The sequence below is a fragment of the Rhipicephalus sanguineus genome, chromosome 11 (genome assembly GCF_013339695.2).
Source record: "Rhipicephalus sanguineus isolate Rsan-2018 chromosome 11, BIME_Rsan_1.4, whole genome shotgun sequence".
Classification (NCBI taxonomy): Eukaryota; Metazoa; Arthropoda; class Arachnida; order Ixodida; family Ixodidae; genus Rhipicephalus; species Rhipicephalus sanguineus.
Window position 1 is genome coordinate 100,270,249 of NC_051186.1, and position 26,656 is coordinate 100,296,904.

The 26,656-nt window shown below is 48.4% G+C and overlaps 1 protein-coding gene across 1 annotated transcript in view; it reads left to right on the forward strand.

Moving 5' to 3' along the window:
* Nucleotides 1-26,656, forward strand: part of LOC119373957 (uncharacterized) — a 319,601-nt gene that overhangs the window by 56,124 nt on the left and 236,821 nt on the right. The gene's annotated exons all lie outside the window — the stretch shown is intronic.

Genomic DNA, 26,656 nt, shown 5'->3' on the forward strand with positions numbered 1-26,656 from the left:
TATATCCGCCTAACTCAACTACTTGAAAAGTTAATTAGTTTAACTTTCTTAATTACTCTGCCAAATGATGTCTTTAATCATTTTAAGATGCCTGCCGCTAAACAAAAAGTCACTCACTCATTCTGCACGTCTTAGAAGAATATGGCGGTAGCACTCTTCCGCGTTTCCGTTTAGGTTTCGCCGTTGAAATTGATTGAATTTCGTTACTTCGCAATTATTACTAGAGGCCGCTTTTTCAAAATCTCAAAGCTGCGATGGGTTCTTCGCATGAAAGACTTAAAATTCTCCCATGTGGCATAACCGCATAGCTCTATTACTTAAAAAGTTAATTAATTTAGCCAAATTACGTCTTTTGCCATCTTAAGCCTCTCAGATGAACTGTCTGCAAGTGCGTCGTGCGGTTGACGTCGTGCGGGGGGCCGCATAATACTGCTCCGCGGGCCGCAGGTTGACGACCCGTGTTCTGTAGCAACGATAATAATGTCATAATTCGTTGGTTTATGTGAGTTACAGCAAGTAATCGTAATTAAATTGCAATTAAATATTTATCCTGAAGTCAGTCGTGCCCTGTTATTGCATACATAGAATGAGATCCGAGGTTAGAAATATAGCACATATTCGTTTTTCGTTATGTTCATTGTGAGCAAAGAATTATACTTTTGTGGTGGCTCGCGGGAAGGGGCACGTCGAACTACTCGTCGAACATGGTAGTGCCTTCATCAAAGTGAATATATTTAACAGTACACCGCAAAATGAAGTTAAGTGAGTTTATTACACAGTAGGCTCAATTCATCAAAAGGTCAATGTATCTCACTCTTTCTTAGCCACTAGTCGACACAAGTAGCAAAAACAAGTGGTGTACACAGTAGTGCCCCATGCGTCTCAAAGGGTTAAGATGCCTGCGGCTGCAGAAGAAGTAATTGTGAAGACATGGAACAAATATCGCACTTCCTCGAGTTTTGAGGATTTTAGACATCTCTTGAAACACCCTGTATATTATTTCACGCTTGATAAAGGATTGTTGCATTGTATATGTTCTCTACGCCACAGCGCCCATTGCGGACTAGCACGACGACTGACGGTGGCAGTTGGTTTTCGCTACACTCCCAAATGGGCCGTCATTTATTGCCTGCTTTAACGAGACAGCGTGAACGAGCTCGTTTCGCAGAAATTGCGGTGTTGGCGTCGGAGTCGTTGGTTGGGAGCAAAAAATCAGCGTTGTCTGTGAGCGAAAATTTGAGATAGATACAATAAAAAATTCACCGACAATACGATACTCCCTAACGCGAATTCTGGGCGCAGCTTCCTGTTGGGGCAACTCCAACTGTGTCTGAAGCCTTGGATATCCGCAGTTGTAGCAATGTAACATTCTATACATATTTCCACGGAAACTGCCAGCGCTCGAGTGCTACGCACACCACTCTGTGCATTGCAGGCATCGCGAACCAAGCGAAACGCCGACAGCCGCTTACGAAAAGCGAAGCCAGCCGCAGTGGACCTGAGAGCCCTGCATGCGCACGAGCCCCGGCCGAAGGGCTAACGCGAGTGACGGAGGAAGAAAGCGAGGTTATATGCCGGACTCCGCCAGACTCCGCGTTCGCTCTCTTTCGTCCTCGTTCGCTCTATCGGTTACGACGACGCCAGCCAACAACAGCGACGCTGCTCAACGTAGGAATGGGCGCCTAAAAGCTGCGCTCTAAAATTTTCGGTTTGATTGGGAATTGAAACTAGGAATTCTGCGTTGCATGCGGGTGTTCTTCCAAAGAGCTGAGCCAGTGCTTAAAACTGTTTTGGGACAGAACTTTATGCGAATGTCACTAGTGCGAAAAGGCTCCCTAACGCATGCAATATTGCGCGGCAGAAGCGTAGAATTGCGCCTGCCGTCAAAACGTGTGAATTGTGCTACGAGTTGTTGGTTTAAGGGCGCATAAGTTACAATGCGCAGAGCCTTAATTAATCATCATTTTCAGCAACAGCATCAACAATGTGTGCAGGTGCGCTGGTGCTCGTGGGACCTTATACGAACGCGTAGTGGGTACTTCGCTGTTTCGCAAAAGGCAAGCCGCGACTCTACTTGCAGCAGGTATTCTAGGATAGTTTTAAACGGCCAATGTTACGCGCACAGACGTTCTTTTCTTTGCGGCACGGTTGGGGTGACCACCGCAAAGTGAAGCTAGGCTAGCGATTGAGAAGGATATGCGAACGGGGCCCGATTGCGCTATCGCGTCCTACTCTTGAAGGCGAAGCGCAAGCGTCATCCAAGATCTTTTTTATTTTTTTTTAGAAGGCAAGCTACGCTTCCCGATAACTAACAAATTGGTCTATATAACATTACACACAAAGCTACCATGACATAGTAGCATTTTTTTTTTCGTGGAATGCCCGGCGGGTGCCACCGACACCCTTCGAGAAAGAACATACGGTGATTGACCGATGTTGGCAATAAAGGTTCATGATGACTGAAAAATAAGGAGGGAGGTTAGCGCAAGGCCATTGGAGCTGCATCAGGCTGTTCGCTTTCAGCACATGAACGCCACGTCAATGTGTGCAGGCAAAGCTGCGCTGTACAGCCCAACAAAACTTCCTCCGCGAATTCACGTCTGTATCTATGCAGGAAGAAAAAACAAAAACAAACACTAGTAGCAAGCGTGACGTCATTGCACAGCCACGGCAAGCCAACCTTCTCTGACCGCATCCTTCCGTCTCTTCGGGACACAGTGCCCGGTGACTCCTGGGTAGGACTAGGCCCGCAGCGGAAGCAACTGAAGTGAGCGGACCAGCAGTAACACTTGCTCATTACGTGACTAGGGTTTGTTTCTCCCTTACATTTTCATGACTTGGCCTGAATGTTGTGCCGTGGCGCTGCCTCCTAGATTTTTTCCTTCGTCCGTGTATGTCGCTCGGAGGTCAAGTGGTGAGTCGAAACTGCGAGGGAATGGTAAGAGAAAGGAATGGCTTCACGGAGAGTTTCACTTGGAAAGGCTGCGTGCGTGGCACAGTGCATTGTACTTCTTCTACCATTTGGACAATTAGCTGTGACAGTGATGTCGCGTACCACGCAAGGGTGGCGGACTGTGAATGACTGTATGTGTGCTGTGTTATGTGCTGTCTTTCTCTCGCTTTCCTCTCCATCTTTCAATCTCCCCTGTCCTGTACCCACGTGTAGGGTAGCAAACCGGTTGTCCTAAACTGGTTCACCTCCCTGCCTTTACTTCTCTACTACTATTTCTTCTTCTCCTTGCATGCATGTTATAAGCGCCTACTGCTCTATCATCACTCACCAGCCTCGTGTACGCGTATCATGACCGTGCGTAGACTGGAAGGTCGAGATCCTGATTAGTTCGGCCGTTGGGACTGCGCTCAGCGGCCCAGGTTGGTCCCCCGTCCGTGGATGACTGCAGCAAAACATGCAGCTTGCTTCGCTTAGCTGTGGAACTATGCAGATGGCCTTCCACATTGATCCCGCGTTCGGCTGACCCCTGCGGGACTTTGCACAGCGCAAGGGGCACAAGGTAGACTGTCCCTGCGCAGTAGAAGTACTTGATCTCGAAGCAAGTTTCCTCTATGCGACGCATTGCCAAAATAAAGAAAAAAGAAATAAAACAGCAAAGCAGGGGTAATGAACAATGCTAATGGAGGAATATAAATGCTGCGCTCTAAACCTCTGCCGTATTGGTGATCGCTGCCAAGAGTCAGCGGTCACGACATACATATACTGTGACTTGTTGAGCGCTACTGCTCAGTCTATCCGGCCCCTCTGTGGATGGTCTCACGGAAAGAGAGTAGTGACCAGGGTTAGATGCGTGACGAAAGACCCCGTGTCACTCTCAGTGGTCAAGGTTTGTCATGCGTTCTGGGCAGTCCCATCATAGTGGTATTCATGCCATCGCTAAGCACCGAGGTTCAGTATGCATCAAGCTAAGTATGCATGAAGAGCTTTTTGTCAATAAACTTTTTTCATTGTCACCTTTCTGTGTTTAAAAACTATATTTGGCAGGTTGGTAAGGATGCATGACCTAATCTGTTTAGTACGCTAGCTCGGGGACAGAAGAAGATGTAAACGGGACCAGCGCTAACTTGAAACTAGGTTTACTTAGGAACATGAATGTAACCCGTTCTAGTTGCATTGATTTCAAGCAATGAATGACGCCTTACCATACAAAAGTAAAAAGATAAAACGCCAGAGTAACAATCACACATAAGCAGAAAACACAAGCAAAGAATCACTGTGCTAGCAAGAGAACAGTGACATCGGATAAAATGTATATAGATACAGCTTTGTTTTTCTTTCTTTCTCAGCTTTCTTTTTCAGCCAGAAAAAAATGAGCACGTAATTAGTACGTTGTTGAAAGTTGCGTCGTTAAATGTCATTTGAACATGTCTACATATGCCTCATTGACATTTCATAATTACGTGAGTACTTGTCGAGTTATAATTAGTAATTATGGCTAATTAATTAAACTCCATTAAAGAAAAAATTACTGGTGCTTGCTCCAGTCTATGGGAACAAAGTTTGCTTCGCGTAACGCCGTTCCTGTTTTTTATCATGCTGCTTGATAGTTCGGACACTCTTTCCGCGCACACAGAACCGCACGAACGAACGTACATAAAACATGGTTGACCCCACCCTCCCCCCTACACCCAGGAAAAAAATTTCTGGCTACGCTACTCACTACAAGGCTACTTAGCTAAGTTACGTTCCCTAAAGTTGCGCCAAATGATTAATATATTGCCACGCGCGCGACTTTTTATATTTTTATGTAACGGGTTCGTGAGACGTGTAACCACTATCTTGCCCAAAGCGCGCCCGAGTGTCTAGGTACCTTCTAGATTATTTTGTTCTAGATTATTTTGGAATCTTCTGATAAGCTTGAGCCCGCAACAAGAACTATCGAGCTTATTCTGGAATTAACGCACCCACCAACGATAAGGCTGGAATCTTCGACGCCACATGTGTAAATGACGACGCGCCTTACCGCATACCAGATTACCGACGGCCGACGATTGTGCTCAAAGCTATCGTTGCACCGGGTGCATCGCTTTTTTTTTTTGGGCACGAGTTCGCCCAGTGTTTGTCCTTACCTGCTGGAGTAGCGCCGGCTTCATTGTCAGAACTGCGTGACAATATGATTACGTCGCAGCCGCTGGTGTTCGAGTATACGTGGTGTCTGAACATAACGGCCGAGATGTCTTTCAAGCTCCCAAAAATGAATTTGGCGCTTGCAGTGCGCAAAAGCAAATGCTTTGGAATGCTTGGCTGGGACTCGAAGAAATCTGTTGCATGGGACTTCAGTTTGCAGACCACGTATTCGTGAACGCACATAAAGCCCTAGTTGGACGTGAACAGGACAACCTAGCTAGGGCGCCCCGCATCCAAGCCGTTCTTCACTAATCGACATTATAAATCGGATGTCAGGCGAACGGCTTGCGTCAGTTACTTAAAGGCACGGACTGAGACTCCTGTATATTAAGTGCTGTTGCCACACAAGGTTATCATCACACATGAACGATTGCGGAAATGAATACACTTGATGTTCCAATTCCAGCAACTGTAATTTTGAGCACACTCATGCCGTATCGATTTTTATTGTCGCCACAAGGCTGTTGCTTCTAGTCATACTAAAAAATGTCTCGGCAGACGCGTGAAGAGAGCGTCATTTTTTCAGCCGCTCAAGAAACTTCGTCCTCCTGCAGGAAAATCAGCAATTTATGCTTGAATGCCGTCATGCTAAAGTTATTTATAATTTCGGCAAGAGGCTTTTACTTATCCATTTAAATACAGACGTCGCAGTTGTATTCACGCACACGTGGCTACTTTTGGCTACTTTTACTGGCCTTGGCCTAGTAGGCTGCCTTTTGGCCAGCTAGTTTTTCAATATTAATTTTTTTTGTCTTTTTAACCTGAGACCCCCGGCCACGCATCGAGTGCGCGGTGATGCACACACACACTTATATATATAATTATATATTATATATATATATATAATATATATATATATATATATATATATATATATCGGTGCGTTAGTACACCTTTCCCTTTCATTCTTACTCGAGTGAATCAATAAACAAATACAGAAGTAAAGAGAATGGCAAACTTGGAATATAGCTGAGCTAGTTGGTAGGTATTCATGTTAAGAAGACATGACGTGGAAACACGGACATAAGAGAAAAGTAGAGAGTGAACAGCTATCTCTTACGCAGACCACTACTCGCAGTTGATTGATAGGTATGGCCTCTTACGTGGGGATGCGCAGATAAATATCTTTCTACCTTTGGTTCCGTCGCTGTGTGATTTTTCAGTTGATAGCGGCGTTTCTGGTGTCTTGACTACTCTCCTGTGTCCGTGTTTGCACGCCCTGCTTTTATAAAGAGCCCCTAACAGCCTCTGAAAATAAAACAAAAAACAAACAAAAAACCCCGGCGTCGCGAAGGCAGCGCGCGGCCTCCTGTTGCCCGGGAACGGCGTTCACGCTTGCCGTGGCGATACCCTCTCATTCAGGGCTCCATCGGCACCTGAGCCGCTTTGGGATGCGGTACAAGCTCCTTCGGACCAGCAGCCCGCCGACATGGGCCCAACCACCACCGCTTACTGGTCCGACATTACTGGCTCCGCACGCGAACCATCGGAGAGCGCCGCGCACCTGCGACGTACCATTGCACGACTTCGCGTCACGGCCAACGCCTTGACAGCGTCGAGCTCTGACCTGTTTCCTCCCATCATTCCGACACTGACAGCCATCAATGCCATGTTGGATGTAGCCACCACGCTAGACCTCGAGGCCAGCTCGCCTGAGCAACGTATAGAGCTCCAGTCGATCCTCAGCCAGGTCTCTATCCAACTTGGTGACTTCGCGTACACAATCTACCGTTTCGCGCCTGCCGTGTCACTATCCCAGGATACCTTCGTTCTACCGGAGTTCCGCGGCTTCCAGGAGCACGCTGAAAAATGGGTGGCGACCGTCAACGCCCTAGGAGCTCGCGAAGCCTGGACGGAGGCGCAGAAATAGTCCATGGCGGTAGACCGCCTTCGGGAAGGTGCCGCGGCGTGGCACAGGTACGAAGGCGTGAGGCAGCACTCATGGGCAGGATGGAGTGCAGGCCCGGATTGCCGCTTTCGGTCTGATGCCCGGTACTTTCGGTGAGTCCAAGACCTCCACCGAGGACGGAGTTCTGGAGGGCCACAACCTTGAGGCTGCAATGTTGCGTTGCAGTCCATCGACGGTGTGAGTCGTAGATTTTGACGCTTACCGGAGCAGCCTCTGCTCCTCCTCTGCAGGTCAAGGACTCTGCCTCGGTATCCGACGCCAGGACATCCCCGCCACTGACCGAGAGCATTTTCGCGTCCCTATAGATCAGAAAAGCTGTCCCCATGCTCGCCATCCCCTGAGTACTTGGAGGCACCGGCCCGCGTCGTTCTGGACGTACCACCAACGGATGAGACATACTTGTCCGCGGACTCCGCCAACATCCTCTCTTACCAGACGGAAGCGGATCTGCGTGTGACACATTCATTGGCCGAACGTGAGAGCGTTCCCAACTTGCCAAGAGACGTTTCTCCAGACGACACCAAGCTCTCTGACACGTGTCAGATCATTCTAATCGAGGATCTGCCCACGCAGCACAAATCTCCTGAAACGGCTGCTGACGAGTACGTCCCGACTGCATCGAACGTGGCTTCAAGAATTGCAAGCTTGAGAACTTCAGGGAGCTGCAAAGTAATAACGCTGCAAGAGCACAAGCATGTCGCAGGTCAGCGCGGGAACCTGACCTCACGTTGCCACAGATGTCTAATAGAACACCCAGATGCCCCTCGACCCGCGGCCGAATTTGTTACAGCAAGTTGCGTTACTGTATCCACCATTTCCTGCCCTGTTTTCCAAAATGTGGAGAGACAAGGGCGAGCCTTTCGAGATCAACCGACGACCATGCCGATACAGTCAGGGCCGCCCGCCAGAACCGTCGTCAAGAAGTGCTCAGAAGACGTCGCACTATGGACGAAAGCGACCACAGTGACAGAGCCAATTCCGTGCGCCAGAAAACACACTGGCAGATCACCAAACAGAGTCGCAGCGTGGTTGCGACCGGCCACTGCGATGTAGCCAGTGCCGCCCACCAGACATACTTATAAAAGATTCACGAGCCAAGTCGCAGCGCGGCCGAGATCGACCACCGCGATGCAGCCAGCACCGTCCACCAGAGGCACTGTCGACAGCTACGCGCGCTCGCAGTCATGGCCGAGTATGATGACAAAGAACGACAATGGGGTCCGGGCGCGCGGGGAGCAGAGGAAGAAGGGGTCAGCATATAGAACAGCCTGCCCAGGGACGGGTGCCGTGTCCGAGTTCATTACTATATTACATATATATATATATATATACATATATATATATATAGATATATATATATATATATATATATATATATATATATATATATATATATATATATATATATATATATATATGTATATATATTATATATATATATATATATATATATATATATATATATATATATATATATATATATATATATATATTGTAACGACGTGGGATCGACGAGGACACAAAGAACGATAGGCAAACACGCTTATCATTCAGAGAAACTGCCACGTCTTCTTCGTCCCCGCGATGGGCCAAAAACACTCGCGCTGCTTCGTTGCCGTCGCCACTGGCACATACGCGCGGCATTATTCCCCCTTTAAAACTAAACATCGCCCCGATGTTCAACGTTCAGAAAGCAAGGTAAAAAAAAAAGAAACTGCGCAGTTAGTCACTGCAAGTATGGCTTCATCCGAAGCACGTGGACAATTTCTGGCGAATGTTTTCGGCGCTTTGAGCTCTGAGCCGTCCGGAACAACATCGTAGTTGACCTCACTAATGCGTCGGATAACTGTGTAAGGTCCGAAGTATCTTCGCAATAGCTTTTCGGAGAGCCCACGCCGACGAATAGGTGTCCAGACCCACACTTTGTCGCCCACGTTGTATGTGACTGGTCTGTGTCGGAGATTGTACTGTCTGGCGTCATAGCCTTGTTGTTGGTTGATTCGCAACCGGGCAAGTTGTCTAGCTTCTCCTGCTCGCTGTGTAAACTCTTCAGCGTCCATCTCATTGCCATCATTTTCGTGAGGGAGCATTGCGTCTAATGTTGTCGTAACTTCACGGCCGTAAACGAGACTGAAGGGTGTCTTCCGAGTGGTCTCCTGACGTGCCGTGTTGTACGCGAACGTGACGTAGGGTAGAATGTCGTCCCAGTTCTTGTGCTCTACATCTACGTACATGCTTATCATGTCAGCCAGGGTCCTATTGAGACATTCAGTCAACCCGCTGGTCTGGGGATGATACGCCGTTGTTTTCCTGTGAGCGGTACCACTTAGTCGAAAAACGGTGTCCAAAAGCTCGGCCATGAACGCAGTACCTCTGTCGGTGATAACTACTGCAGGAGCACCGTGCCTTAAAACGATGGCTTCGATAAAAAATCGCGCCGCTTCATGTGCTGTTGCCCGTCGCAAAGCGACCGTCTCGGCGTATCGGGTGAGGTAATCTGTGGCGATGATTATCCACCTATTTCCGGTAGCAGACGTTGGGAAGGGGCCCAGAAAATCCATGCCGATTTGTGCAAATGGTGTTGTCGGCACTTGGACAGGCTGCAACAGACCGGCTGGCTTGACGGATGGCGGTTTGCGACGCTGGCAATCGAGACATGTCTGCACGTAAGTTTTTACGGCCGCAGCAAGTCTCGGCCAGTAATAGTATTGCCCAATCCTCGCCAATGTCCGGGTGTAGCCCAAGTGACCAGCGGTCGGTTCGTTGTGGCAGGCGTGTAGGACCTCACGTCGAAGCGAAGAGGGAATGACGGGTAAGTAGCTGCTGCCAGTAGGTGAGAAGTTCTTATAAAGTACGTCATTACGCAAGCAGTACGACGTCAGCCCCCTTGCGAATAATTTCGGCACGCTACTGGTTCGTCCTTCCAGGTAATGAATAAGCGGTAGCAGTTCAGGATCGTCCCGCTGCTGTTGTGAAAAAGCGGCAGTGTCAACGACGCCCAAAAAGGCCGTGTCGTCGTCGTCTTGGGCTGCTGTCTGAACAGGAGACCGAGAAAGGCAGTCGGCATCGGCGTGTCGTTTTCCTGATTTGTAAGCAACAGTGAAGTCGAATTCTTGGAGCCGAAGACTCCATCGTGCGAGACGGCTGGATGGATCTTTCAGATTAATTAACCAACAGAGTGAATGGTGATCGCTGAGAACGGTGAACGAGCGACCGTACAAATACGGACGGAATTTCAGAACTGCCCATACCATGGCGAGGCATTCTTTCTCGGTCGTAGCGTAGTTGGCTTCTGCTCGGAACAGCGTCCTACTGGCATAGGCGATCACCTTTTCACTGTTGTCCTGCCATTGTACGAGCACTGCTCCAAGACCCACGTTACTAGCGTCGGTGTGCAATATCGTCGGCGCGTCTTCATCGAAGTGGGCGAGCACGGGAGGCGTTTGCATGCGTTGACGAAGCTCGTGAAATGCCCGCTGCTGGTCTTCGCCCCATGCGAAGGGGACGTCTTCCCTGGTGAGCTTTGTCAATGGCCATGCGATGCGCGAAAAATTGGCAATAAACCGCCGATAGTAGGCAAATAGTCCCAAAAAACGTCGCACTGATTTTTTGTCTGATGGGGTAGGAAAATTCGCCACGGCAGCAATCTTATCCGGATCGGGTCGGATCCCCTGGCTGCTGACGACGTGTCCGAGGAATTGAAGTTCGTGAAAGCCAAAGTGGCATTTTTCAGGTTTCAATGTAAGACCGGCTACGCGTATTGCTTCGAAAACTGCTTCCAGTCTTCTTAAGTGTTAATCGAACGTAGCAGAAAAGACAATCACGTCGTCGAGGTACACCAGGCAGGTTTGCCACTTAAGTCCTGATAGTACAGTGTCCATTAGACGCTGAAACGTTGCTGCCGCAGAACACAAACCGAAAGGAAGAACCTGAAATTCATAAAGTCCGTCGGGCGTGACAAAGGCGGTCTTCTCACGGTCTCTCTCATCCACTTCAATCTGCCAGTAGCCGCTTTTCAAGTCCATTGACGAAAAGTAGCGTGCGTTTCGTAGTCTATCCAGGGAATCATCAATACGCGGCAGCGGATACACATCCTTCTTTGTGATCTGGTTGAGCTTCCGGTAGTCGACGCAGAAACGCAAGCTGCCGTCCTTCTTTTTTACGAGTACTACAGGCGATGCCCAAGGACTGTTAGATGGCCGAATAACGCCATCTTCCAGCATCGTTTTCACCTGCTTTTGAATTGCATCACGCTCCTTTGGGGCAACACGATAAGGATTTTGCCTGATGGGTCTGGCGTCAGAATCTGTGATGATGCGGTGCTTTGTGAGCGGCGTTTGACCAACTCTTGAAGTTGATGAGAAGCAGCCGTGGAACTTGTGGATCAGCGCAAGAAGGCGTTCTCGCTCGGCGGTCGATAACGTCGGACTAACGTCAACAGGTGTCGGTGTAGTGATAGGGGACGCTGCCACCTCCTCCACTAGATGGCAATCTTCAATTTGCGCGAGTTCAATGGCAGTGCCTCTAACAATGTGTCGGCGTTCCTTGCTGCAATTCGTCAACAAGAGGTCAGCGCGTCCATCGATCACATTGAGACAGCCCTGGCAATAGAAATGCCGCAAGTGAATGCTAGCTCATTGATGTGTTCAGCGATGCCAGTGCCGCTCTGCAAGCTCTCGCAGTGCACGGGTACGAGGCAGCAACTCCGCGGCAGCAGTATGACGTCGTCGCCGGCGATACGTAATCGAGGTCGTTGGTTTTCCTCATCATTAGCAGTGCCCCAGGTTGTAGCGAACGTTACGCTCCTGTCGCGGATGTTAATGACAGCCCCGTATTCGCGCAAGAAATCCATGCCCAATATGAGCTGTTTACAGCACTCATGAAAGATGACGAGGGTGGCGACGAAGGTGGAACCAGCGATTAAGAGTCGGGCCGTGCACTTTCCAACAGGTGTCATTAACTGACGTCCGGCAGTTCTTATATTGGGTCCGTACCATGGCATCTTTACCTTCCTTAGTCTGTCGTCTAGCTGTAGGCTTATTATGGAAAAGTGGGAGCCAGTGTCAACAAGAGCTGTCACTTGATGGCCGTCAATGTGGACGACGAGGTCAGCGCTGACGGCGTCGGTTACATCGGCAGCTGGCGCATTCGTCGTATTCGTCGGCGTGCTCGTCGTCTTCGGCTTCGGCGACTTGGAGTCGTTCATCTGTAATGGAGGCTGTTCGGAATTTGGATGATTGGCAACCCCACCCCCGGAGGTCGCTGCGTCTAGTTTCCCCGTCGCGGGCGAGGGGACCTGCCCCTAGTGACGTCGGCAAAACTGCGACGATTCGGTGAACTGTACCGCGCAGGAGATGGAGAACGTGATCGGGGCGTCGCTGGATCTTGTGGCGGTATGTCGAGAGGAGCGTCGTTGTACGTGCGTCGACCGTCATGCGTCGCGCAATCAGGGTGGGGAGGAAATCTCGAGTATTGAGCGTCGCGATAACGGCAAACTCGATAGACATGCCCTGCTTAGCCGCAATGGAAGTGCACCGGTCGACGGTCTGCGGTACGCCACAAATCGGTTTTGCGACGCTGGTAGTTCAGTGAGGATTCTCCATTGAACCACGTTGCGGTGTTTGGATGTCGGCCATACGGCATTCTTCGTGGCGGCGAGATCGGCGAGGTTGGGAGAGATCGGCTGTGCGAGTGTTGGTGGTGGTCTAGGCATTGGAGCCGGCGGCGTCGCAGGTGCGATGACTGGGCGTCGGACAGCATCAGCGTAAGTAAGATGCCGCGGCACATCACAATAGCCGGGCGATGAAAGAGCCTGCACGGACTTCATCCCGGACAACATCAGCGACAAAAGACAATGCCGGCGCCGGTTCTGGTGGAATTAAGCCAAGCTGCCTTAGCTCCTCTCGCAGAATCTCCCGGATGACTTCACGTAGAGGCTTCTCGTTGCTCACAGTCATAACAGAAGTACTCGCTACAGAGTTGATCATGTTGTCATGCAGGCGGTACCGTTGCTGTAGAGCCCGTTCGATCTCTGGGGCTTCTTTGGTGAATTCAGCTACTGTTGTTGGTGGATTTCTCACAAGCCCAGCAAACAGTTGCTCCTTCACTCCTCGCATGAGATACCATAACTTCCTTTCTTCCGGCATCTCGGGGTCTGCCCTACGGAAAAGACGGGCCATGTCTTCGGCGAACATAGCCACGCTCTCGTTTGGTTTTTGGATGCGGGTTTCCAGGAGAAGTTGTGCACTCTCCCTTCTGTTGGCACTGGTAAAAGTGCCGACAGAAGGGAGAGTCAAGCAGCTGGGCGCGGAAGTCGTCCCAAGTAGCCAAGCTTCTTTCCCGGTTGATGTACCACGTCTAAGGGTTGTCCTTCAGGTAGAAGTAGACATTCGAAAGCTTGGCTTCTGGGGTGGCCCATTGGTTGTATTTCGCACAACGCTCGAACTGGTCCAGCTAGTCTTGGGCGTCTTCATAGGCTTCACCATGAAAGCACTCAGTAGTCATAGGATTCTGCAGTGTCAGGTGCGATGGAGCTGCAGTGGCCATGGTTGAAGGAGGCAAGCGATCGCTGGAATTTTCTGACAGGGGGTTGAGCTCGGGCGCCAGGCCTAACAGACGGCGACTGAATCGGTGGACCGGTGTTTCGACGCGTGGTGGCGATTCCGGGCTCGATTGTCGGCTCCGCGAAGGAGTGCCAAGCATGAAGCTTACCCCGAACCTCCACCAGTGTAACGACGTGGGATCGACGAGGACAAGGAGAACGATAGGCAAACACGCTTTATCATTCAGAGAAACTGCCACGTCTTCTTCGTCCCCGCGATGGGCCAAAAACACTCGCGCTGCTTCGTGCCGTCGCCACTGGCACGTACGCGCGGCATTATATATATATATATATATATATATATATATATATATATATATATATATATATATATATATATATATATATATATATATATATATATATGAGGCCGATGAGGAAGAGCGCGTGCCATGGAATAAAAGTATGGCGTCTGAGCCACAGCATCTCTCTCATTCATAGCGTCACACAAGTATACACAACTTGAACATGTTACACAAGTATACACAAGTCTACAGGATGGAGGCCTGGCAGCCGACTTATCAGCCGCGCGTAACCAGCAAAGCCATGAGCAAGACACCTTGACCGCATGCAGACCACCGAAGCAGATCTTGCTGCATACAGCGCGTATATCCACATTTAGCGCATATCCACATATAGCACTTCCCGGAAAGCATCACAACATCCCGCAGTGCAGCAGTTACCTACTGAACACCGCATCAATTTGCAGAAAAGTGCGATGTCCTGTTCCTAACAGGACACTACTTCAGCGATTTCTGCAACATCATCACTACCAACAAAGGCAGCTCGAAGACCCTCAGCGACTGCAAGAAAGGCTCCAACATCGGCAACGAAGAACGAAAACTTGATCGAAAATAAGTCATTTAAAGGGACACTAAACAGAAACAATGAATTGGTTTAGATTGATAAAGTGTGCTCGGAGAACTCTTGTGTAGTTTATTTCACCACCATAGGTTTATTATTAGAGGAGAAAACCAAGTTCAAAGTTTCACTTTTAAATTTCGCGCCGAACTTTGTAAATCGTGACGTAAAAGATTTCAAAGAGCATTTAACGTATTTTGGCGCCACTGGCTCGACGAAATTTCCACAAACTCGTTATGTAAAGCCTCTGGCCCCCTCAGAGGACAATGTACATCGATTTAACCGATTATGAACTACGTAGGACTGTGATGTTGTACTTTAGGACCGTCACGCCGCAGAGCGTGTGACGGGTTGCAGATGGAGGAGACGGTGGTTGATTGCAAAAACCAAACGACAATTATATTCGGACGGCACACACACACACACACGAAAATACATAAGGCGAGAACGTACAACAGTAGTAGCTCGTCCCACGTGGCGGTGCTAGTCCGGGAAGTGGTGCGCTGCTAGCGTCCTGGCGGTGACGTAGTCATGCGTAGTCGGGCGTGGTAGCGACGTCACAGCAGCAAGGGTGATGGGGCGAGTAGATGACCCACCGCTCGGTACACGGTAGCCGTCATTGTCGGTAGCTCCCCGCGTCTCTTCAGCTCCAGGCGAAGATCCCGCGACGCTCGCTGTCTTGACGACGCCCGGCAGGATGAACCACGCGCGTAGATGCGGGTTCCCCGACACAGGAGGCCACGAACAGATCTTGCGACGTGAAGAACGTGAGGCGCTCGCTGTCCCGAAGACAGGCGCCTCTGTGCGCGAACCCCGCTCGTCGATGCGGGTTCGGTCGACCTCCGGCCTGTTCCGACCGTGTTCCACGAGTCCCTAGCCTGCGCGAGCCCTTTTTGTCTTGTCTTGTCGCCTAGATCTTGGCACATACCCACAAGGGGGATTGGCCACACTGTACTTTATAATGTAAATGGTTTACACAACGCTGGCTAAAAAATAAAAAGGAGAGAAATTAGATAAGAACTATAATAACATTCCTTAAAGAAAAAAAAAAAAAAGGTGAAAGGGGCAGAAGCTTTCGATAAACTTTTTCTTCGCTTCTGAAGCACGAGCTGTTTCTTCTTCCTCGGCTTCCAGCGATCGGCCGCTCCGTCGTCTGCTCTCGCGGGGTCGCGTTTACGTGCATCTTCCACAAACTCGTTATGTAAAGCCTCTGGCCCCCTCAGAGGACAATGTACATCGATTTAACCGATTAGGAACTACGTAGGACCAAGCAGGCGCCATCAAAAATATGTGACGTCACGGCAAATGGTGCGGGAATTCCAAGGTGGCGTCGCCACGTGTATTTTCTTTTCGCGCGTTTTCTCGCTTATTAAGCGTCTCGTCGCAGCAAGCGTGGTGTTTTTGGTATCGTGGAAGACTACTTTACTAATGCGAGAAAAATCGTTTTGCTCTTTAGTGTCCCTTTAACAAAGATTGCCGACATCTTCGCAGAAGGGAAACTCGCCATTGACTTCTTCTCCAGCAGAGATCAAGACTGCGATTACAATGAAACCACCTTAGACAGAACCACACAAGCGACTGAACGCTATAACGCAAGAACGCAGACATCGCCCTATGAGCCTTGGTCATCGCACACGCAAACTGGAAGCAAAGCGTCTGTGCCAGCCACGACACAGAATCCGACACCTGAGACGTCCGACCTTCTACTACAAGGACTCTCAAACTTGTTCGTTCGAATCATTCCTCACAAGAGCTCAAGCCGTGCCATCATCAGAGTCTATGCGTCGGGCGTGCTTATGCCATCAAATATGGAACAGCCAGCCTCGCCAACCAGAGGTGTGTTCAACATCGCTGGAATGCTGAACTCTTTTTGAAAGTTTTATGTGAGGTTACGGAACTCGATGCAGTGGTACATGGAACTATCTGCCTTTTTTGACATTTTTTTTGCGCATGAGACTCTCCTTGTTCATTTTTTTGTAACTCGCGCATTCTTTCGTGGGAAGGGGGAATTATGTGGCGTATGAGGCGAGTCAGTAGAGAGCGGACGAGGAAGAGCGCGTGCAATGGAATAAAAGTATGGCGTCTGAGCTGCGGCATGTCTCTCATTCATAGCGTCACACATATATAGTGTATTTAAAAGGTGATCAAGACACTACTTTCTGCCTGCCGTTATGCGGCCCCAACTCAGCGCCTACGATCACGCGGTGTTCCTCTTCACGCAGCGCGCGCACTCACTCTCTGGCGCACTCTACCTAGCGCTCTCCTTCGAAGGCAAATTTGCAGGAAGGGTGCAGTGTTGATGACGGGTCGGGCGGGTTGTCGACGGCGGCGACCGTGAACTCTCTCCTGCAAGACAACGAGGAGGAGAAGCAACGCAGTTTTCCAGTAAGCGAACCGGTTTCCGGTTCTGCAAACGGGCGAGGGGTCGCTATAACACTGGAGTCACGAGGGCTGCGTCGGAGGAGCGGGAGCCGTCGTTCGTACTCTGACAGCGGTTCCGGTGTTTCGGCGTGAATCCTGTGTTGAAGCACTCTGCCGTGACACACTTCGAGGAGGAATATACCAAGTTCTTCGTCAGGGTGGCCAGTGCAACAGGTGAGAAGATGCCTCCTTGCTCTGCTTGTTTGTGCTCCTGACATGTGCGAATGATGCTGTCCTGAGAGGAGACACAACGTGCTCGTCCTCGCGAAATGCCACCGGAGGTGGAATTTCTACCGGCTTGTGTTATTTAGAAACATCCATAACCCCCCCTCCCCAACACACACACACACATACACCACCCGGTTATAGATACCCTTATTTCTCAACCTTTTCTAGTAACTCGCGTTTTTGTCTTATTCCTCTCAGATGTTTGAACATGCCCTCCGAGATTTCGCGCGCCGGCCAAAGCTTCCAGCGCACAAAATTTCAGAGGCCCGCCATGCTTTCAAGCAGCCGATCCGTCCAACGAAAATCAGGTGGCGCTACCGCCGTTCTGCGCGCTCTGAAGTTCGGCGAGAGCATTTTGGGAACCGATTTGGACGGAGCACGGTCGGGCTAGACCGCACGCGCGAGCGCGCGCGTGCGGTCTAGCCCGGCCGTGGACGGAGTGGGCCACGGGTCGCCCTTTCTGGAGGTGCACTGAGGGACGGGGGTGGAGCCACTTTGCTTTTTGTTGTTGTTGTTTGTTTCCTGATGTCATTTCCGTTTTTTTTTTGCAGAAGGGGGAGCACATTTTTGTATATTTCCTGGCGTCATTTCCGTTTCCTTTTTTATTCTTTGTATTTGCGCGGAGCGGTTGCACGTTGTTTGAAGTCATTATCTTTTTTTTTTCTTTCCTTTTGTCGCGCCGGTAGGCATAACTGTGCGGAGCGTGGACCCGGCAGCGCCGACGGGCTGACACGTGCACACTTGATCGCAGGTTTGGTCGCGACTTAGTCTGAGGTGCTGTTGCATGGTCACATTTCATCGCGATTTGGCTAACCTCCGAGCCAAATTCAATCCGTATCGGCCCTGATCGCGATCAGGAAACGGTGCGAGAGCAAGCTCGACGGCACGCAGGAGTTCAAGCCATCGTGGTGACAGCTGTTATTACGGTGAAGTTCAGTTATACTGAGGTCGCTGGAGGCGCACGTAATATTTTGAAAGATATTCTGGTGATTCCGAACATAAACCTCTTGTGTTCCCGAAGAACATGTCTTGGAAACCGGACGCGCTTGAGCTGCTGGCCAGACGTCAGCTGAGTTCAGTAACTGGAATTAAACTGAAACTGCTGGACGAGTTGAAGTTAGTACTTTAGTAAGAGTGCGTCCAATGTCGACCGCATCCTCGATTAAGCGTTGTACGTATACGACACCACGTCGGCCGTCGTTCCAGTATCAGACACAGTACTCGGTTCAGGCACGTAGCCAGGATTTTTTTTCGGGGGGGGGGCCCAAGGCCTAATTGTTCGAAAGAAAGTATTTCCATGGCAAAAATAAAACAAAAGTTGCCCGGGAATATAGAAGGCCGGACGAATTTCGGGGGGGGGGGGGGCCGGGCCCCCCGGGCCCCCCCCCCTTGCCTACGTGCCTGACTCGGTTGTTTTGATATAAAACACTGGAACGGTGGCCCCCGGGCTCGTCGTATGTCGTATCCATTCTTCAGTCGCGCTTTGCAGGCAGGCGAACAATAAATCGATCGAGCAATGTTGCAGGAACAAAAGCGACAAACTGTGCATCACTGCCAGAGAGCAAATTGTTTTTTTATTTACAAAATACTGCAGACCCAAGTTAGGGCTCTCGCAGAAGGCGTACACAAGGTTTTACACAAGTACAAACAGCAATTCATCGCAAGTTATGAATGCGCAAAGATGTATACGTGTGCATATATATAAATATGCACAGCATTGCACATGAACGGGCATATTATGATTATGCCAGTGACAGTATAATGCTCCAAGCAAATTCAGATTACAAATTATAGAAAAAAAAAACCATCCTAAAGTTGGACCAAGGAAGAAAGAAAGGCACTTCATTTATAATGCCAATCTGTAGACTTAGTCACTGCTCTGAAGCATACAAGTATGGCAGTTATCTATGTAAAAATCTCGTTTTAAAAAATGACCCAGAAATGCAATGCACTGATAGTTATTGGACTTAAATTTTGTTGCTGTAAACGCTGGCCATAGCACACCACAGGCAAGGTGAACGCTCAAAACGAGGCAGCGGTCAAAGCCGAAACCGCGGAGCGCGTGAAGCACGAGCTAAACCTGAAACCGTAATTAAACACCGACGTGAGAAGCGCATGCTTTTGTTTTACGTGCATTTCGTTTCTTGCTTTCTATTTTTGAAAAGCCGTTCAAAAATAGAAAGCAGGAAACGAAATGCACGCAAAACAAAAGCGTGTGCTTCTAACGTCAGTATTTAATTTCGGTTTCAGGTTTAGCTCACGCTTCGCACGCTCCGCAGTTTCGGTTTTGACTGCCGCTTCGTTTTGAGCGCAGAACGCGGGAACTCTACTCGACTTGCTCCTCGTAGGCTTAGGACACTTTCGCAAGTGGAGCGTAGCTTCATTCCCTCATGCAATGAATAGTGCAGCTAGTTCAAGCGAGTGTGATGGCACTGAAGAGGATACGCTGCGCAAGCATCTCAGGGACTTGAAGAGAGAAGGGACGCAATAGACAGGATTTCTTGAATCTAAGACCTCGCTTCAAGCTCTTACCCGCGACTTCGCGGTGATCAACTGAGTCATCACATTACAAGTCAGAAGAACAGCAAAGAAAAGGTATGTATTCTTCAAACGTCTCTGCAAAACAAGTGGAAAACAGGCTGCCAGAAGTCTCATTTTATTTCGGTCTCTCTCTTTCCAGCCAAACTTGTGTTTTCTACGTCAGAAGGTGCGGTTCCAATATCTCTCACAGCCCCTTTCAGGGTACGCCTTCTGTCCATACGGGCTGCATTGTCACAATGTGCTTTCACAGCAAGAACAAATTCTGCATGAGGTGGCTGTCTGCGAAATATAAAACAGCATGCAAAAAAATAATAAATAAAAAAAAAGATGGGCGACACGTGAAGTGCAAGTTTATGCAGAGTGCAACTTCTAACTTTTCATCGTCGTCAATCGTTCGTTTCCGCTAAATACATGATAGCTGGCTCGGAAATATGCGCAGTTACATCTTATAAATACCTTGGTGTTAACTTATGCAATAACCTTACTTGGTCACTTCACATTTCTAACATCTGCAATGCAGCTAATTGTGCGCTTGGCTATTTGCGTCGTAACCTACGCCCTGTTCCTTACTCGGTGAAACTACTAGCATACTTAACACTCGTTCGACCAAAACTCGAATATGCATGCTCAGTTTGGGACCCGCATCAAACTAACCTCTCAACCGCTCTGGAATCCATACAAAATCGCGCAGCTAGGTTTATTTGTTCAGACTACTCTTATCACACCAGCGTCACCGAGCTCAAGTCATCTCTTCATCTTCAAACCCTCGAGCAGCGCCGCAGGACTGCAAGATTGTGTCTTTTTCATAAGTTATATCACCTTTTACCTCACCAGGCTGACATCGAACCCTTGCGTCGTACTTCATCCCGTCATGGCCGCCCAAAGGCAGTCTATCCTCCGGCAGCCCGCACTACCGCTCACATGAAATCATTCTTCGTTCACACGGCAAAGGACTGGAATCGTCTTCCTGCCGACGTTGTACACCACTCCAGCCATGCATCTTTCAAGGCATCCATCGAAACTATCATCGACTAGTTATGCCCACCCCTCATGTAATACCCCTCACGGGGCATTTGAGGTACTAATAAATAAATAAATAAATAAATAAATAAATAAATAAATAAATAAATAAATAAATAAATAAATAAATAAATAAATAAATAAATAAATAAATGCTTATTTGGGTTACAAAATATGAACAGAAAAAAAGAATGACAAAATGAAACTAACCATACATAGTTCAAATAGACAAACATCCTGAGGCAAACATCAGCAGCAGTGAATAGCAGTGTGAGGTGCATGCACACAATACAATTGTTGTATTTGTCGAATATTGGGAAGCTGCCCCCCACTTCGGAGAAACTTTAATTGGAAGACGCCGCGGCGAAAAGGAGGGAGAAGGGCAACCCAGGGCGACGCGTCTTCGGGGTTGCAACCGCAGCGGTCCGCAATTCGAAGTACGGGAAGAGCGGAGCGCGTCCTTGACATCGTAGTTTTTACGACTTACACGCCCACTCCGTGAAAGAACACTGAAAACCACAGGGACCGTCACCCAACACAGGGAAAGCGTTTTCTCTCTTTGTTCTTCAAGTCCATTGCACGTGCGGGATGCAGAGGAAACTATTTGACTGTACTTGTGTTTGTGTGTTTCTATTTCCTTTCCATTTCACTCTCTGCGAGAGCACTGTAAATAGTGGACAAATAAAGCAGCCTTCGTGATGCGTTCAAACTGAGCGGACGTGTTGATTCTCTGTCGTCGTCCAACCTAAAGAAAGTTTTGCCTGCCTGCATTTTCGCCACAACAATCAAACAAATGCAAAGTACAGGAAATGGAACAGACTTTCACATTTGTGAAAGGGGACGGACCGCACATTAAGACAGTGGCACAACAATAACAGTTTTGCAAAGCTCAGTGTATATAAATGTCTATGTGATGGTGTAATGTGGGCCCAGGATCCGAAATAATTCAACCGGCAGTCAGGTGATTCTGTACACACAACACAGACTTTAACACAACCGATAACTCTGACGATTCACACACAACACACTACAGCATTCCTTATTTACATCCTAAACGTCCTACGCGCCTCGCACACAAACTGTCCTACTCGCCGTTATGAACTGTTGCCGCTGCGGCGAGGTCGGTCGTCACCGATACTCCTTGAGCAGTCAACAGTCACACTGCCTTGACCGTGGCGAGGTGGTAGTGGTGGTGATGATGGCACTGCAGGCCGGTAGATCACCAGGCCACTGCAGCGCAGGTTAGCTGCCCGTCGCCAACATGAGCCGCGGCCACCTCGTGACACCACTCGGGCCCCAGGACGTCAGGCCAGGAACAGACTAGGCTGCCGGTCTCCGTGTCAGCACCGGGCACAGAGCGGGAAACAGGCTCACCAGGTCCGCAAGGCTGCCGGACGCCTGGTTAAGCGATGTCGCGATCCGAACCGCCGACCAGCGGCTGCCGTTCCAACCGTGTCGCGCTCCAACTGCTCGAGCCGCACGCCCCGCACGCGCTTCCTTTTCGTCGTCTTCTCCTCCAAGGCGTACCGCAGAGCAGAACTGTCGTTCCCTCTTCGCCCCGTCACGGGCCACACAATCCACATCATCACAGTGTAAACACACACACACACACACACACACACACACACACACACACACACACACACACACACACACACACACACACACACACACACACACACACACACACACACACACACACACACACACACACACACACACACACACACGCACACACACACACACACACACACACACACACACACACACACACAAATAAGTAATGAGCTGTAATATATACCACAGCTCTTTAAGAGGAACATAGATATTTTTGGAGCGTACCATAAAATAGTGCAGTGAGAATCGAATTTAATATGACAGCTGCACAAGGGCATGTAAGATTCAATTCTTATACAGAGAACCTGAGCAAACAAAAAGTAAGGTACAAATAGCTCAAAATTAAAAGGTATGTGGCTTCCACACTTGCTTTTCAAAGTTAAGTGTGGGCCAAAAACAGAAATGCAGGTAGCACATATTTATTCTTCACGAGTTAACAAAGTAGTTTTTGGTAATTTTTCCCAATAACAGCTAACTTTCTGGTCAGACCCTGGCCTCTCTATCATGAGTAATGTCAGTTTTATTTATGAATCAGCTCAGAGAGCAAGCTGATTACATAAAAAGGCAATCTAGGTCAACATTCTCCTCTAGGATGAATAGCAAGAACACCTGTCCCCCCACCCCCCTTTTTTTCTTTTGTTGTGCAGAAATCCTCCTGCACTCTCTCCTGTGACTGGAATGCAGACACATACAAGAAAACGAAGATCAAGGAACAGGGAACCAAGAAGAAAGGCTGCCCAACTACAATGCACATAACTGAAACTGAAGTCTTTCCTGAGCATTGTGTGAGTACAGAAATTAAAATGGGGCCAAGGGATTGAATGAACAAGTAGACCTAAGGCCAAAAGAAGAGCTCAATTGAATTTGTTTGAATTTTCGAAATGATATTTAAAAAATCATGCAGCTGTAATGAATAAAAGCTGCCTGCAAGGGCCTCTGTACGCTCAAGCCACACTGCCTTCCTACAGGCAGCCCATGTTCTGTCGCTAGCAATCGCCGCTCCTGACATCGCGAAAAGCAGCCCTGAACTTTTGCTTGAGCCGGCGACCGCCCATCTGTGTGTCTGTCATAGGCTGTTGCAATGTGACGTCTTCACATCTAAAATAGGGCTTGCTTGAGGCGAAGCGGTGCGCGAAGCCTTGGCTTGCTACCTCGCTTCTTGACATATCAATGAGATGACGCTGCTGTTTACGGAGACGCATTCAGCACGTGCAAAAATGTTAGCATTTCATGGTTTCAATCGTAGTAAGGTGTCTTGTCAGCAATAATAACCTACATTTACTTTCGACCAAATGTTCTGCCCTCGAAAACAGCTAAAAGGAATCTCTGCGTAAGGTGCAATTTCGCGCACACGTTACTTTTATTTCACACATATTAAATTGAACATGTGCACTGCTTAACTCCCGATTCCTTGCCGAAACCTCGCCACTTGCAGCAATTCTTATATCGAAGCAGAACTTTCATGTATACGTTGAGTCAGGTTTCATTATGCTTGAAAAGTTTGCAAGCAGCAAGCATAACAATTAATGTTTGGTAATGCAGACCTCCTGAGGTAGGTTTTGTACTGGAAGGGAAAGGAAAAAAGCATTCCTAGATTCCAGTATTTCATGCTAACATTGAAGCTTCACAGCGTAAAAAATGGGAACATGGAAGCGGAAGCAAATAGACATGTTGTTCTTGAAGATTTACACATTTGATTATTGATAAAGAAGATAGACTTGTTGATCAACAGCTACATTCAACAAGCAAAGCGTCTCTATGCTAAACCGTTCACAAACAATGTGAAGCGCCATAACGTACAACACTATTTCCTCAGCAGGCCCCTTATTCAATGGTCTAAGAACATTTGTGTGTATGTGTGAGTGCACACGCACATGTATGCCTGCAGCCATTCACAAGCATAGCTACAAGTAGAAATTTGAACCCACGTTTGCAAGAATATGCCATTGTCGTCTACTGTTGGTGATTGTTGCCGACCTCGAGCACCTTTGCTCTGCTCAACCGTTGTCAGCACTGAACAGATATCACATCGTCCAATGCGAGTGTGCATCTAGGCTGCCAATGCGACTCCTGCGTACATAGCTATTAGTGACCACACCTGTCTTCCACACGCCAATTGCATGCGGTTCATCTTCCTCACTGTGTGGAACAGCAGTGCGGCTTGAGCATACAGAGGCCCTAATTCAGAATAGGCTAATCTTGTGAGGCGTGCTTGTTTACCACCTTGTCAGGTGTTGTGTCAGCTTAACACATAAAGTGAAATACAACCTCGGTTTCTGCGAATTAAACAATTCCAATGAGACTTCCGAGGACACTTGTGACAGCTGTAAAATGCAAAAATACGTAGATATGTGTGGCATATGCAAGTTGTAGCGACACAACGAAGTGATCATTTTCAGCCTTCCCGTTTAGGCGCCATTGTCCCAGAGGTCGCTTCGTTGTGTCGGAACCGAGATAAGGCTCGAGCGCACGTAGCAACCTTGCTTAGTTTGGTTTGCAAATCTGTTGCTGCCAAGTTCCTGAAAAGTACTTTATTAACAAGCAATGGCAAATAAATAAATAAATGAATAAATAAATATCCTAAGCTGGAATGATGACTAAGTTTTCTCCACTGTGAGTCAACACTCTTCCTATACCAGAACACCTTCCCGGCCCATTTACTCTCTTTCATTGCATTGTTTTGCTCTGGAATGCCAACTAGTGGCAACTCTCAGCAAGGGTAGGCTTTCACTAGCCACCAGTGGTCAAGCATTGACTTTCAGTTAGTTTATTTCACCTGGCATTTGTGTGCCCAAAGACAACATACACGTGAATGATATAATGATCTAGCCTGGGTCTCAGTTAAAAGAGTCACACATGGAGGCGCACTGAATCCCGCTCTGCACTACAAAATCAATTTTTACCATGGTCAAGGGCATAAAGTTGTTTTGTGAATGAAGCAAGCATGCCGTGTTATATCATTCTGTGCGTACACGGGCACACCAATCAAACCACGTGCGAGTAAACATTGAAGTAAAGGCCTTGTTAATGGGTAGCATGATCGCAGCTTGTGTGAATCATGCAATAAACTACAAGTGTGCGCTTGCGTGTGTTTTCAGTTGAACTTTCCACCTGATGCAAGCGAGACAAGACGGAAACAAGCCTCAAAGGCGGCGCTATCACCTCTGGCTGAAAAGGTGCAAACGACTTAAGGTGCACTCGAGGTGATAAGTGAAAAGCGCTACATTTCCCTCACATCCAAAGAAGGGCACAAAAACCACACCTTTGACACCGCATTGAGACATGCCCAACCAGTTGACCCACGGGTGTCGGAACGTATACAGACACTGGTCAAAGGTGGAATAACATCAGTCAAGGAGGTACAAAAGTGCATAAGGTTTTTTGTGCAAGATGTACTGTTTGCCAATGGAACTCCACCTCCTGAGTCCTCCCGGGCATGTTTTCCAACTAAAAAATACTTTGAGTACCGCATACAAACAGCGCTAAGAAAAGAGAGGTTTAGCGATGAAGATCAGCAGAGTGTCATGACTCTCCTTGAGGATCTTAAAAATAGAGCGCCGACTGCCAACATGATTTTCCGGCCCTTGAAAGTCCATGACTCTGTGCCAAACGACAGCCTAGACGAAGAATGTGACGTCAAAGATGACGACCAAGCTTTTATCCTGGCCAGAGAGCGCACAGACAGACTAATGTTGTGTTATCAATCGGACTTCGTGCGATCAATTCTTACAATGTATGCAAAAAATATAATCTGCCTTGATGCTACCTACAAATCTACAGATTACGCGTTGGCACTGTTTTTTCTTGTTGTGCGCACCCCTGTAGCTTACGTGACTCTGGGTGTATTCATTGTGCAGTTTGAAACGTCCCAGTACATTGAAGAAGCGCTCAAGATATTTAAACAGTGGTGCCAAGAAATTAATCCTAAGTACTGGATGGTTGACTGCAGCGCCGCAGAAATGAATGCCATCACGGCAGCTTTTCATGAAGCACACATTGCGATTTGCGACTTTCACCCTGAACAAGCCTGGGAAATGTGGTGCAGTCGCAAGGAAAATAATGTTGACAAACACCAAGCACTACCTCTTCTGCGCAAGGTTGCTCGAGCTGCGACAGCTGAAGAAGAATATGAAGTTGCCTTGCACAACTTGCAAGCTACGTCTGCCTGGAAAGACAGTGAGCAGCTCCAACATTATTTTTCCCATCAGTGGCTGCTACTTAAACAAGGTTGGGTCAGGTGCTTTTTGACCGATCTTCAAATAACGATGAACAACGGAACGGAGGCCCAAAACAGAAAGCTCAAGGAATGCTACCTGAA